The following is a 14,367-nucleotide window of genomic DNA, read 5'->3' on the forward strand; positions in this document are numbered from 1 at the left end:
GATTTTGAGTGATAGTGTACTTCTCTCAAAGTTAATCCAAGAGTTGTGGTGTTGTGTGAAACATTTGAGGCATCACATTTGAGGTTCTAGGCTCACAAAGTTCTCAAGGAATCCAAGAAACAAAAAGGTATGTTCTCCTACTAGCTTTTATGTTTCAAAGTTTCCCAAGCCATACTAGTTAGGTTAAGAATCTTGGAAAATCAAATTTGCATGTATCTTAGTAAAACATAGATCCAAGGTTTCTAGGATTACATGTACACCTTAGGAGTGTTAGAATGCTCAAAACCCTTCATATATTTCAGTCGAGTATGGTGATGGTCACTCGAGGAGGAGGTTTCAGTTCAGGTTCTGGTTCTGGCTCTGGCACAGAACCGATTGATGAGAGAATATGCGAGTTTATAACAGCCGAGGTTACTCGTAGTATCTTGGATGCTACTCCTGTGATGTTTGGTACCATTAATGAGGGGATTTTAGAGCTTATGGAGGAGCAGATAGGGTCCTTCTAGGATGACATTGTTGCGGGTCAATTAGGAGCACATACTCCCTCGTTTCGAGAGTTCAAGGATTGTGAGCTCCTAAGTTCATTGGGGGTAAGGACCCCATCGCTAGCCGACACTGGATCGCTGACATGGAGAATTCTCAACAGACGAGTTTTTTCCCTGAGGGGGAAAAGGTAGGATTTGCATCCTGCTCGCCGAGGGACCGAGTACAAGACTGGTGGGATGAGGTTGGTCGAGCTGTGGGGACTGCGGTAGTGGTGGTCATGACTTGCGAAGAGTTTTTTTACGAGATTCCATTAGGAGCTTACACCAGCAATCAAGGTACAACAGCTGGCGAGGGAGTTTCTGGACCTTTGCCAGACTATTAAGACTATGGCAGAGATCACCGCCAAGTTCTGTGAGAGGGCTCTGTTGGTTCCTTAGTACGTTGTGGATTAGGAGATGAAGAAGACACGATACCATGACATGTTGAGGAATGACATCAAGGAGTTTGTGATATTTTCGGGGTACAAGAACCTGAATGATATGATTGAGAGGGCCCATGAGCAGGAGATTGAGATGGAGCTTCAGACGGAGCGCAAGCCAGAGCATGTGCAAACAACTGTAGGCCAGGCTAAGAGGACCAATACTTATGATTCACACACTATAGGCTAGCAGGGTCGGAGCCATTGCAGCAAGTGCGAAAAGCCGCACAGTAGGGCATTTCGAATGTTGGGTTCAAGATGTTTTAGATGTGGAAAAACGGGTCATATGAATATGGACTACCTCCGGGGTACTCTGATCTGCTTTCATTGCAATCATGAGAAATGACGTTTTTCAGGTATATATTCAAGTGTTCTTGGCCTATAACAAGTTATAACAAGTATATACGTGTTATAGAGGCTAGAAAAGGGTGATTTAGGGTCCAAAACTTAGTGTGTGTTCTTGGTGTTATTGGTGTTCTTGAAGATCTAACACCAAAAATGTATTTTTCATGGATCATAGCAGGGATTAAGGCTAGATAATTTCAAGTATCAACTATTAAAAGGAAGAATTACTTACTTTTATGAAGATCAAGATGAAAATATGGATGGTACTTGAGAGAATCTCGAGTTCTAGCCTTGAAGGAGTGGAAAAGTGATAAAAATTGGCTAAGTGTTCAATTTATATGAAGGAATGTGGCTGAAATGGATGTGTGGCCGCACACTCCATATGTTGGAGTGTTTGGCCCGGTTTTGATTGATATGCATCGAGTTAACTCATTTCTAAACTCCTACCTTGATTGTATTACGTTTAGAATTCTCCAATAGACCTTAAACAGTGCTACAAAATAGCAAAATGAGTCTAACTTTGATAGAATTGATATATATTGAACATGAAAATTTCAGATTGTCACATCATCCCCCTGTTAGAGAGAATTTCATCCCGAAATTAGAGTTTCGACAATTAAGTAGTTACAAATAATTAATTAAAGAGATGAGGAAATTTCATTTTCATCTATTCCTCACATTCCCATGTGAATTCAGGTCCTCGCTTGGCGTTCCAGCGAACCTTCACAATCAGGATATGGCTTTGTTTCGTTTGCTTGACCTCTCAGTCCATGATCTCTACAGGTTCTTCCATGAAGTTGAGGCTCTCGTTGATCTCGATCTCGTCGAGTGGGATTACAGGATTCTGGTCGGATAGGCACTTTTTCAAGTTCGAGACGTGGAATGTAGAATGTACGTTACTAAGTTCGCGGGGTAGGTTGAGTTTGTAAGCTACAGGGCCAATTCTAGCGAGAATCTCTAAAGGCCCTATGTATCTTGGATTGAGCTTCCCACGCTTTCCGAAGCGTATCAAGCCCTTCCAGGGTGAGACTTTCAAAAGAACACGGTCTCCCACCTGAAATTCCAAAAGTTTCCTACGTTTGTTGGCGTAGCTCTTTTGTCGGTCTCTAGAGGCTTTCAATCGTTCACCAATCTGAACGATTTTCTCTGTCATTTCTCGAATGATTTCCGGACCTGTGAGAGTGCTGTCAAGAACTAGTCCTAAACCTAACTGGGTGTCTCACACTTCAGCCCAGGATAGAGGGGATCTGCACTTTCGGCCGTAGAGGGCTTCGAATGGAGCAGCCTTGATGCTCGTGTGAAAACTGTTATTGTAGGAAAATTCGACAAGGGGTAAGTGAGTATCCCATGCCTTCCCAAAGTCGATCACACAGGCTCTCAACATATCTGCCAGTGTTTGGATTGTTCTCTCACTTTATCCGTTGGTCTGTGGATGGTAGGCTGTACTCATGTCCAGCCTCGTTCCTAGGGAACTTTGTAGTGACTGCCAGAACCTCGAAGTGAATCTATTATCTCTGTCGGAGATAATGGATATAGGAACACCTTGCAGTCATACGATTTCCCTAATGTATGTTCTCGTAAGCTTCTCCATCTTGTTAGTTTCTTTGATAGGCAGGAAGTGTGTAGAATTGGTCAATCTATCAACGATGACCCATATGGTATCAAGTCCACCCGTTGTCTTGGGCAACTTGGTTATGAAATCCATAGTGATCCGCTCCCACTTCCATTCTGGAATCTCTGGTTGTTTCAGCAAACCGGAGGGTTTCTGGTATTTGACTTTAACCTTTGCGCAAGTAAGGCATTTACTCACGAAGGTAGCAATCTGAACCCGGGTGAATGGAATACCGAGTGTTGTGTGCCTCGATCATGACCAAGTCTCGGGAGCCATCATGTTTCGGCGTCCAGATCCGGTCCATGAAATATAAGGCTCCGCCACCCTTGGATTCTAAATTCGTATCCATTCCTCTAAGGGATTCACCCGCCACATTTTCAGGTTTCAAGGCTTCAAGTTGAGCCTCCTTTATCTGTGTGGACAAGTGTGAATGGATGGTCATCGTCAGTGACTTGACCCTTCGACCAGAATATTCTTTCCGACTTAGGGCGTCTGCTACTACGTTGGCTTTACCAGGATGATAACGAATTTCACATTCGTAGTCATTAAGTAGCTCGACCCACTGTCGTTGTCTCATGTTGAGCTCCTTCTGATCGAATATGTGTTGTAAACTCTTGTGGTCTGTAAAGATAGTGCTTTTTGTGCCATATAGGTAATGTCTCCAAATCTTCAAGGCAAACACAACTGCCCCCAGCTCAAGATCGTGTGTGGTGTAGTTGACTTCGTGTGTCTTCAGTTGTCTTAAGGCATAGGCAATGACTTTACCTTGTTGCATCAGAACACAACCGAGCCCTTGGTTGGATGCATCCCAGTACACAACGAAGTCTTCTATCTCTTCTGGGAGGGATAGTGTCGGTGCGGTGCATAAGGCTCTCTTTAGTGTTTGAAATGCTTTTTCTTGTTTCTCTTCCCAGTTAAAGGTCACTCCTTTTTGGGTCAGGGTAGTAAGAGGTTTCGCAATCCGGGAGAAATTCTGTATGAATCTGCGTAGTAGCCAGCAAGACATAGAAATTGATGAATTTATGTAGGCATCTTCGATGTTGACCAATTCTCAATGGCCTTAATTTTGGATGGGTCCACGTGGATTCCCTCTTTGCTAACCACGTGTCCTAAGAATTCGACTCTTCGGATCCAAAATTCACATTTAGAGAACCTCTCATAGAGCTTCTTCGTTCGTAAAGCTCCTAGAACTTGTCGCAGGTGATCGCCATGATCTTCCTTACTTTGAGAGTAGATCAGGATGTCATCAATGAAGACGATGACGAATTGATCAAAGTAAGGAAGACATACTCTATTCATCAAGTCCATGAATACTGCAGGCACATTGGTCAATCCAAATGGCATCACCACGAACTCGTAGTGTCCGTAACGACTTCGGAAGGCTGTCTTTGGAACATCCTCCTCTAGCACTCGTAACCGGTGATATCCGGATTTTAGATCAATTTTGGAAAAGTAGCTCGCCCCTTGCAGTTGGTCAAATAAATCGTCTATGCGAGGCAGAGGGTAACGATTTTTGACCGTCAATTTGTTGAGTTCTCTGTAGTCGATACACATACGGAATGGTCCGTCTTTCTTCTTAATGAACAAGACCAGTGCTCCCCAGGGTGAGAAGCTTGGTCTAATAAAACCCTTACTGAGTAGTTCGTTAAGCTGACCAAGTAGTTCCTGCATCTCGGCTGGTGCTAATCAGTAGGGCGATTTGGCTACTGGGGTAGCTCCTGGGACTAAGTCGATTCTAAACTCGACTTGCCGTTGCAGAGGTAATCTTGGTAGTTCTTCTGGAAAGATGTCGGGAAAACCGCTCACTATCGGAATGTTCTTTAGTTCTTTCGTTTCTAGGCTCGTATCGACAACAAGAGAAAGGAATGCACGATATTCCTTACGTAGATACTTCTGTGATTGAATGCTTGAGATGATACGAAGACTCGTGTCGGGTTTGTCGCCGTAGATGATGAGAGTTTCGTTAGACGGGAGGTTTAGACAAATCGCTTTCTCGTAGCAGATGATGTTGACACGATGAAGACTCAACCAATCCATGCCGATGATGACGTCGAAGCTTTTAATCGGGACCGGCATGAGGTCGATTGGAAATGAATGGCTATCTAAAGTTAGCGTACATCCTATGTATATGCTATTAGTGCTCTCAGTTTTCCCATTAGCCATTTATACAGTGAATGGTTCTTTAAGTGTGTGTGGTTGTTGTTTAAGTAAGCGTGCAAAATTCTGATTCACGAAACTTCTTTCTGCCCCACTATCAAACAGTATGCATGCATAAGAGTTTTATAGGAGAAACGTACCGGTCACCACCGTCGGGTCGGCAACTGCTTCCCCATGGCATATAGCCAGAACTCTTCCTACTCCACCAGCATTTCTTGCTTTGGGGCGCTCCCTTTTATAGTGGCCCACATCGCCACATCCATAGCAACCCTGGTCCACGCCAGCACCGGGAACTTGGGTGATCGGCCTTGCCGGAGATTTGCATAAATGGACAGTGTGTCCTTTCTTGTTGTAGTTGGAGCACTGCATTTCTCGGCAGGGGCAGTTGTGGTGGAAGTTGCATTTGTTGCACTTTGGCAAACTTCCAGCATATTGCTTCACCGGAGCAGCAGCAGCGGGTAATCACATTTATCCTCAAACATACATCTCTGATCGGTACGCTAGCTGCCTTACGGCTAAGAGCATCGGCCATGATGTTGGACTTCCACGAGTGATAAAGGATCTCACAATCATAATCCTGAAGGGTTTTAGTATACTATGACATCGTATGGTGCACATACAACCCTAAATGCTTTAGATATATGTTTTCTCTAATTATACATGCAATATTGTTTCCAAAGCATTAAGCCTACAACTAGCATGCAATTGACATAAACACCATAAAATACTAGTTAGGAGTTTACCTCTTTATGTAGCTTGTAGAACTTGTTGAATTTGGACTTTAAGAACTTAGTGCCCCAAGTGTGACACCTCAAATGGTTCACAACACATCTTAGACAAAGGATGACATTTGAGAGAGTTTATGCACACTAAAAATCGGTTATGGTCTTCCAAAGATCACTAGGGTCCGATTTTAGTAGCCTAGGATCTTCTTATATAGTGTGGCTAAGATTAGGGTTACATCCATGTAAACCCTAATGTGAATGACTTTTCATCTTACTTAGGATCTATGGGTTAAAACCTCCATGGACTATCCATGGACTACCATATTGGTTTATCCCATCCTAAATGACCATAAGCCCACTCCATAAGAATGATTGATTTACCAAATCAATCCTCTTTCATTTAATTAGTCTCTTTTGATCACTAAATTAATTCCAAATTAATTCTTGATAAATACTAATTAAATAATATGATTTCATATTAATATATTAGAACTTATATGTGACATCCCCAATTTCACGGCCAGAAAAGACCGATTTGTTTATGCTTTGTTTTTAAAATTAGAGTAATCGTTTAAAGAAAACTGTTGCAGAATTTGTTCCCAAAAACAAAAATATGATAACCATTTATCCAAACATTTCTCAAAGAGAATGTATTTTCATTAAATAATAAAACCTTGGGATGTTATGTTCGATACAGACCAAAAGCATAAACAATATAAAATAGACCTTACAATAGTTATTTATAACTACTGATCTATAATCCAAAATCTCTCGTCAAGTCCGCCAACTTATACCCTTGTGCCATTACCAGTAATGAAAAGAAAACTGAGTGGGTTAGGCTTGGGAGCCTGGTGAGCATATAGGGTTTTCAACCCACAATAATATAATTATTATATTTAATCAGCAGACAATCAACCCAATTACCCATCCCCATTATCTTCTTAAGGTTTTACCCTAAGAACCAACTATCCTTCATTCATTTATTCGTAAGAAATTGGCACGAATTCCATTGTTGCCAAAGTTTATTTATCAAGTACTAAATCCATAGTTATCAGGCGCTCACTCTATAGTCACCAAGGTTCACTTAACAAGCGCTAACTCCATAGTCACCAAGGCTTACTCAACAAGCGCTAACTCCATAGTCGCCAAGGTTTACTCAACAAACGCTAACTCCATAGTCGCCAAGGTTTACTCAACAAGCGCTAACTCCATAGTCGCCAAGGTTCATATAGTCACCAACTATCCCATCTACCCAAGTTCTACTCAACATTTTCGTAGATATAAATATTTACACAGTTTAAATCATTTAACACTTGTATAAAACATCAACTCCGCGCCCATCTCAAATAGACAAATAATGTATAAACACATAGCACATATTTCATAGCAAATACTTCATACTTATGTGTTAGAAGAAAGTAACTACACTCTCACACATATAAACAACAATATACTTAATACACTCAAACCATACTTGTATTATTATCGTGTTTATGAAAGGTAGTATACACTCACTTGATCAAAAGATGATCGGACAACACTACGACTTGCAGAAGTAGTAATCCTCAGCAGATCTGCAAGATCTCTACAAAAATCGAGCTTCTCGCGGGCAGAGCTTCGGCTCGGGAATCGCACTTCTCGGGATCTTCGGGATCTCGGGACTTGCTTCGGGGCTCGAGGATATTACCAGGGCTTCGGGGTACTTCTGGCATGCAAAACGATGCAAAATAGGAGAGAGAAGAGAGAAAGATAGCAAAGGAGTCGGCTGCCTTCGGATCCTATTTATAGAGGCTGGAACCTCGGAGTATGCGGGGCGTACTGGTCCGAAATCGTCATTGCGTTCGTCATCCGAAGAACTCGAGTGCGAAGGTCGTCATGCTTCGCTGTACGCGGGGCGTACAGCAGTACGCTGGGCGTACTTCGGATATGCCCGGTGACTCCCCCTTCGGATAATACCGGGTTTTATAATTAAATTTAAATATTAATTATTTAATAAACTTCGGAAATTCATATCTTCTTCATACGAACTCCGTTTTCGACGTTCTTTATATCCACGCGTAGGTGAGACTACGCTCTACAACTTTCGTTTAGACTTTGTTGGCTAATTTTGATTTTGTTTTTATTATTTATTTTTAGTAGGCCTGGACAGGAAAACTTCGTTATAAAATCATAACTTCTTCGTTTGACGTCCGTTCTCGCCTAACTTTTCATCGCTTCGATACCAACAACGAGATATTCGATTCTCGTTTAGATTGTTTTGGCTAAAAACCGCTCGATCTCAAATCGAGTATTTCAGGCTGCATACCGCTAAGCCGAAAATTCGATAAATCATAACTTCTTCATACGAAGTCAGATTTGGGCGTTCTTTATATGTACGGAATCCTTGTAACATATACTACAACTTAGTTAAGATTATTCATTCTAAATAATCTTCTATCAAAAAGTCATTTTTGAAGCTTATCGTCTCTAAATTGACTAGCCCTGATCTACGGGCGTTACATTATAATATATTAATAAATCATAAATAACCTCTTCTGAAAAGTCCATCCTATCAAATTGTTGTGGTGATATGCAACTCAAATGAACCATGCTACTCTCGGGTCAAGTACATATCAATTTTAGTTATGGGCTTAGACACCTAATCCAACAGTCTCCCACTTGGATAAGTCTAATAACTATTATTGCAAGTACGACTCCAAAATCCCAACTAGCAATCGTAGCTCTTAAAAGCCGTTGTCGAACTTTGACATAGTCAATGACGGCTCCATTAGATAAGTGATCATACATTCCTCCATTCTAGATATCGCATGAACTGAGACATGGATTATAATCATTCTCTCTGTCCATATGCTGTTTCTCGATTTTCGATTTATGACGACCGAGTAATTGAACAAATCAAATTAGTCCAGGCTTGGCCAAGCACTTAAGGTTGCCATCACTAAATCATCGAGGGGTTCACATATATCGTTTTTATCCTTCTAAGGGTAAAATGAACAGATAAAATTTGACTCATATGCTTGCTTGTACTTACTCATCAAATCACATACAACAATATGTTGTATAACACAAAGTTACTGGTGTGTTTACATATGTCAATGTCACTACAAATAAAATTACATATAGTGGCACACATTTTTAGTGGCATATGGTTAATATGCCGTTATATCATGGTTTTTAGTGGCACTTATTATATGTCACTAAAAAATTAATGCATTTAATGGCACTTAATCATTTATGTCACTAAATTTCATAGTTATTAGTGGCATAATTAATTGATATACCACTAAAACATTTTTATTTATTAAAAATACTGTATATATAATTCTTATAATAACTAAAAAAATTAATTATAATATTAACAATTTATTTTATATTTCTCATTTAAAACTGCTATTACATATTTATGGAAATTATTATTATTTGTTAATTGATTTGTGAGTTTTTACGAAAAAGAAAATCGGGAACCCATGACATTAGTAACCCAATAACCCAACTTGACATTTTTATGTATCAATCCTCTTCTTTCTCTTTTTTTCCCCAAAACGAAATCAATTGTGTTTGTGATTGCTAGTTATTGATCCAACACCATGATATCAGTAACCCAATAACTCAAATTGACATTTTTATGCATTAACCTCCTTCTTTCTCTCTTTTTCCCCGAAAAAGAAATCAATTTTGTTTGTGATTTTTAGCTATTAATCCAATAAAAAGTTTATTTCGAATTAAACAACAAGACTGAGGGCATACATTTATTATTATTATGTTTATAATGATCTCAAGCTATTGATCCGAGATAAGTCCATTTGTGTAATACTTCTAAAATTTGATTTTGTTGTTTTATTATTTTGAAAATGAAAATTGATTTTTACTTGGAATTGATTTATAATATTTCCATTAATTTATCTATTTTATTGTTTAAAAAAAGGATTCTAACGCACAACCAAATAATTTTGGTTAGATAACGATTATTATCCATTACGTTATTTGGAGATATGAAAGTAAAAAAAATACGTGTCTTCAACCAAATCGCACACAGAAGATATCAGAAGCCACTCCCACTCTCCCACTCCTGACAATGATCTGAACGCTCCATCACTACCTTCTCTTTGTCGACGTTGGACCATCACATTGTCGTCTGCCTATGCGCCGCTGCTTCCTCGATCGCCACCGCTTCCTCGATCGCCACCATTGCATCTTCAATCTCACGGTTAGGTATTTTTGCTGCTTAAATAACGTATTTACAAATTTCATTTGTTGGTAAAATTGAAGTTGTATATTGCTCGATTTGTTGCAAAATCATTGCCCAAACTACTAGGGTTTTAGAAAACCTGCTCATCTAAAGATAAATCAATGTTACGAATTTAATTTGCAATATTACCTCAAATAATTTTAGATGTTTTGGCTATTCTTTCTTCCTTAACTTATGCTCTAATTGAGAAACCTCTTTCCGTATGTTGACTTTTTCTAACTCAATTCCCAATGTTCTTTCTTGCAACTCATGTGTAATCATCTCTTAGCATTTTAAGTTCTGATTGCAAAGTTCTAATCATAACATTCTTTTCACTCATCAGACTTGTCCAATTTGTCGATTCCATCTGTAGTTTTTCTGTTTCCATCTTTAGTGAACCAAATTCTGTCACCATTACTTCTCTTTCTCCGACCTTCTCAAGTTCTAATGACATTTCCTTAATTTGATCACAAAGCTTCTGTACTTCTTTCTTGTGTGTACTTTTCATCAACGAGAGCTCTACATTTGAGTTCTTAACTGCTTCTTGCATTTCTCTCATCTGTTGTTTCAAACTTTGACTTTCTAACATTGCGTTTCTCAAATCATCATCTACTTCTAATTTACATTTCATCAAATCTTCCACGTCATCTTCAAAATCACGCCCTTGTTTCTCCAATTCTTTCACCAATCCCTTAACATGCGTTTCATATTCATTAATCGTATCAAAAGATTGTGAAATTTCCAATGCTTGATTCATAATTTTTTTCCTCTAATCTCTTCACCTGGATTCCATATTGTTAAACCATGGCTAATGAACTTGAGAATTCATTCTCCACATTCTCTAATTTCAAAGACATATCTTCGTTCTCTAGTAATAAAAACTTGTAATCGAGGGTAATATCATCAATGTGAATCTTCAACTCCTCTTTCTCCCTCTTTTCAACCTCTAGTTCACCATACAACTCATTCATTGTAGCAATATCTTTTTTCTTTTCCTCTTCAAGTGCTTCTTCTCCTCTTTAAGTTCAGTTACTTTCTTCAAAAGCTCTTGTCCTCTTTTATTCTCTTCAAGTATTTGCTTATGAAGAGACTCCAACTCCAAATCTGACATTTCCACTTGCCTTTCCAACCTTGAAACATTAGTTTTCAAAACTTTAATTGCATTTATTAATGCTTCAGCATAAAGCCTCTGATCCTCAATGTTTTGAATTTGATTGTTGTTGTGCTCTGGGCTGTTTATTAAATCATCCATACTTTTATATGAAAGTGAACCCATTGACCAATCAGTGCTTGATCTTTGCTTTTGATGCTTTTCAACCTTCTTATTCATAGGTTTTGAGTTCCTTGAAACAGGTGTATCCTGATTAACATTATAAAAACAACCCATAAGAAAAATCCAGAATTTATTGTCTTTATTAGCATATATATATATATATATATATATATATATATATATATATATATATATATATATATATATATATTATAATGTGATTAATCTTACTTCAGCAAAATCAAGGATATTCTCGTTTTCACTGCTATCACTTAACTGATTCTTCAATCTATGTGATTCAGACCCGTTTTCAATACTATAACTTAATTGATTCTTCAATCTGTGTGATTCAGACCCCAAAGACTCATTTTCTTCAGACTCCTTGAAACTACCCCAAAAAATTGATGAATATTATTACTTTGATTCATGAAATGATAAAGAATTATTGATTATTAATTTTAATTACCTTTGTTCATCTGTTCGTTGCATCTTTTGGATGAACACCTGTCCCATTTCACAATTTCACAAGTATTAGTAGATAAAATATTAACAAATTTGGTAAATTAAAGTTACCCATTATGATTTTGACATATAAGATTTTGAGAAAAGAATCCAAAGACAATAAGAACAAGCAAATTCTATACATATCGGATCATTATTAGTTCCATATGCATCTTCCTTACATGGGTTTCTATTATTTATGGAATAAATTTAGATCAGTGACATTTTTGAACATACAGGGGTGTATATATAAATACACACATATTACTTTTATATGAACAATTCACAAATCACAAACGCCCATATCTATGAACACATACGTCCACGTTAATATACTTATGGTGTTTCCTTGTTTGTATATTCTTGATTAGATTTGTCTCATGCATTCTCTACTATCAACCAAGATGTCAATTTTATTGATCATACCAGTGAGCTTGGATGGAAAGAGTAAACATGTTTCTTTCAAATTCAAACCCCATTTTCTATGCTTTTTTTAATCCAAAAACTCAAATTAATCTTAACTTTATTTATTGATTTTAGGGATCAAAGAATTCGCCCAATCGTAGTCGATCCGGGCCTTTACTTAGCAAGAAGAACACAAATATTTCGTGCTACCAAAAAATGACCATTACTTAATGCTTTCAAAGTTTTCACAGGCAAGTGTCCATTTTGAATTGCAAAAAATGAAATTATATTATAGTAAGTAAATAAGTGAAAGTATGTTGTTATTTCAGGATCTCCATGGGTGATTTTGAGTCGTTCCTTTCTTGAATACTGTATATTCGCATGGGATAATCTCCCCCGAACTCTCTTAATGTATGTTAACAATGTAATTTTGGCTCAAGAAGTCTACTTTCATACGGTGGTCTGCAACTCACCTAATTACAAAAATACAACAGTTAATGCGGATTTAAGTTACATGGTGTGGGACAATCCTCCTAAAATGGAGCCATTGTTTCTTAACAAGTCGCATTACAATGTAATGGTGGAAAGTGGTGCGGCTTTTGCAAGACGGTTTGGGAAAAACAATGCGGTTCTTGACATGGTTGATACAAAGATCTTGAAACGTGGTTATGGGAGGGCGGCTCCCGGGGCGTGGTGCACCGCTAAGAAGAGCTGGTTTGTGGACCCGTGTTCACAATGGGATGGTGTTAATGCTTTGAAAAAGTCGCTCAAGTTATGGTAATGATTTCCCTATACATTATATATATATATATATATATATATATATATATATATATATGTTTTTAATCATATCAAGTCATATACTCTTTGTTTCGTATGTTGCTATTAATTAGAAACGTACTTTTAAAGTAGGTTGCTATACTATGATAATATAGCAACCAATTTTAAAGTATGTTGCTATTAATTTGAAAGTGGGACAAAAATAGTGGGTGAGAAACACTTGTCATGTTTTTTGTATGTTGTTATTATGCAGACTTCCCTACAAGCCATTGCAAACAACTCCTCAAATACCCAAGGATCAAGTACCCTAGGATTTGTAGATGATTTTTCAAATGATGGCTACTCTAAAGTTAAAGGCCCTGAAAAAAGATGTCTGCCGTAAAAGAGAAGGTTTTTTCTTGTTCTAATGATCCGAGTGTCGAACAACTAAAATCTATGGTGAACGTTATGGCGAATATCATCCAAGAACATATACCAAATGCAAACTTGTCTGGAATTCTTAGCAATATGAACATACAGGTATATATGTCATCTATAATTGCATTGTTCCTTTTCAATTACCCTATGAACAAAAAAACATTCATTAAAATAAGTCCATTATCATATTTCCAATTGGACTCAAGAATGACCACTTTTTCCCTTCTGAATAATCTTCTTGGTGCACATATGCTTCTTCTTAAACGTATTCTTCTTGTTCATTTGTACAAGACTAGTAGAAGATATCGAGAGTTGGACATTAATTATATGTGTTTTCATTAATTTGTTTCAGATGCCAGACAACACTTCTACAGTTCCACGCAACTCTAATTCAGTTAACCAGAGAGCATTTTCTGAAAGTCATCATAACGATGGTAATCATTTTTATGAGCTTTTTTGTGTTGAGTGTTATATTAATTATATTCTAAATTAAGCCTTATTTCACTGGATTTTGGATTATCTTTGTTTGTTTTTGAACATGGAACTGCTAGCATTGATTCTAGAGTATGAGATAACACAATTTATTCAACCTAGCATGTCTTTGTTTTTTACTTTATTTTATTTTTATATGTATGTGTTAACTTTTGTTCATTGCTTTATGTTTAGCATGTACTTAGACATATTTGATATTTACCTAGATATTCGATTCAAAAAGTTCAAAAAATATTGATGAAAAACAACGAAACTTTGATTATTTTCAATGTGCTACAATTTAATTATTTATTTTATTTTATATTATAGATGAAATTGTATTGTGGCGAATAAAATTGTCATTAAAATATTAAAATATGTAACTAAAAGTAGCATGAATTTTTTTAAATCACATGAACTTTTAATGGCACAAAATATATGCCACAAGAAATTTCTTCTACTGTGACACATAAAAAAAATGTCACTATT

General features: G+C 37.4%; 1 pseudogene; it reads left to right on the forward strand.

The window, feature by feature from the left end:
• The first annotated feature begins 9,882 nt into the window (after window positions 1–9,882).
• On the forward strand, window positions 9,883–14,018 carry LOC111878769 (beta-glucuronosyltransferase GlcAT14A-like; annotated as a pseudogene).
• Window positions 14,019–14,367: the final 349 nt, after the last annotated feature.

The sequence above is a fragment of the Lactuca sativa genome, chromosome 5, assembly GCF_002870075.4.
Source record: "Lactuca sativa cultivar Salinas chromosome 5, Lsat_Salinas_v11, whole genome shotgun sequence".
NCBI lineage: Eukaryota > Viridiplantae > Streptophyta > Magnoliopsida > Asterales > Asteraceae > Lactuca > Lactuca sativa.